The 1,777-nt window shown below is 36.5% G+C and overlaps 1 non-coding gene across 1 annotated transcript; it reads left to right on the top strand.

Annotated features, from left to right (window-relative positions):
- Nucleotides 1–1,083: 1,083 nt before the first annotated feature.
- Nucleotides 1,084–1,237, top strand: LOC116870333. Its single transcript, XR_004383202.1, has one exon. It is a non-coding gene; the product is annotated as a small nucleolar RNA SNORA62/SNORA6 family (small nucleolar RNA).
- The last annotated feature ends 540 nt before the right edge of the window (nt 1,238–1,777 follow it).

Genomic DNA, 1,777 nt, shown 5'->3' with positions numbered 1-1,777 from the left:
AATTGCCAGTCCTGGACCAGTTTTTAAACGTAAAACCCATTTTGTGAGGGAGTGTCATTGTTCCAAGGCAGAAGATGCTGCAACATCAGAGCAAGCATATATTTATATAGTGCCACAGTCTTTCCTCAAAGGGACCTATGGTGACTTATTTGAGTATTGGTACAGAGAGGGAGAGATAATATCCAGATATTGTAAGGACAATTAAACTAAGTATAAAGGTGATACTGATTCTCTGGGATTCAGAGCCTCACCATGAATCCTCTATTGGAGTGGGGGTATGTGGAAGACAAGGAATGAAGTCCTGATACGAGTCCACTCAGCAGAGCCTTCTACTGGGATCATGGATACCCAGTGATCATATGTCTACCTGTCAGTGAGTTCCTGGAATGAACTTCCTAGGGAGTTGGCAGCATTCTTGTGATGGTTTGGGGTCTACAGAGCAAGAGTTTCTCATTAGAAAATACTGAGTTAAAGCCCCTGAAACTCTTCCCCACACTCTGAGAAAGATGGTAATAAAAGACATTGGCATATCCCACTTCAGTATCAGATATTAGCATCACCCTGAGTTAGTTATCTGTTTCCCCACTGAAGAATTTTGCACAAACTATTACATCTGTCTGGAAGTCTCTTTCTTTCCATTTCATCTCACAAAGTCCTATTAATGTTTCAAACTGAGTCCAATCCTCACTTCTTTCCAAAGCTATCTTATATTGTTTTAATTAGGCCAAATCCCCCTTTCCATGCTATCATAATATCACATCATTTTTCTCTGTGGGATTTGTCTTTACACACATGTTTATTTGATTAATGTGCATTCTTGTACACTAGAATTGCAATTTTATCTCAGAATCTAGGACAGAGTCAATAAATATTGTGATGAATGACTTGGTTATATCTAGTCTTCCTACAATTTGAACACAAGGAATTCTACGTTGATGTGTAATTTGATATATCTTATAGAAAAAGATGCTTATTGTACATCACAAACTTAGCGATTTCACAGTACTTTCTTAGGAGAAAAAAAATCTATTATTATATCCATCTTCAAAACAGGAAAGAGAAATGGACTTAAAGTCATCTGAGGCTACACGTAGTTAAATGCTGGATTCAAGGCAGCTGGCTGGCTAAGGGGCTCATAAGTGTGGACAGTGTGCTGCGTGAAGGGTGGGCCTTTCACTAACACCGCAAGGGACTCTTTCCCAACGAGTGGAGTTTGATAGTAATTTTTGCTACAAGTAAAACAAACAAACAAAAAAAAAACCAGAAAATGAACAGCAAAAATCATATTAGGAACTAAGTACCTTCTGGGAAAATTTTAATACAAGTAAAAAATCAATATTATATAAAAGCTTATAGTAAGGATAAATGTATGAATGAGTAACTGGGTAAATATAATATGCCTAATATTCTGGTAGAAATTCATGTGTGTTTCTCTGTGAGTACAAAAAGAATAATGTGTAATTTCTACCTTAAGAAGGTAGGTGTGTTGCTCTAGGAAGGATTTTGAGGAGGAAACAACATCCTGACTGATCCTGACTGATATATACATACGGAATAGAGAGCCAGGGGAATTATTTATTTAGCACAAGGTACAGTTTGAATTGTCTTATATACATAATCTTATTTATTATACACAACTCTGTAAATTAAATCCCATACTCCTACTTTAGAGAGACAGGGGAGAAGGAATTAATATTTATTACTGTGTAACAGGTATTGTACCAGCTTTATATATGTTCTTGATTAATACTCAGAATAATGCAGGAGTGTAGGTCTG

The sequence above is a fragment of the Lontra canadensis genome, unplaced genomic scaffold (genome assembly GCF_010015895.1).
Source record: "Lontra canadensis isolate GAN:19392208 unplaced genomic scaffold, GSC_riverotter_1.0 scaffold22, whole genome shotgun sequence".
NCBI classification, from domain to species: Eukaryota; Metazoa; Chordata; class Mammalia; order Carnivora; family Mustelidae; genus Lontra; species Lontra canadensis.
The sequence above is the reverse complement of the archived record's forward strand: the minus strand, read 5'-3'. Positions and strand labels throughout refer to the sequence as shown.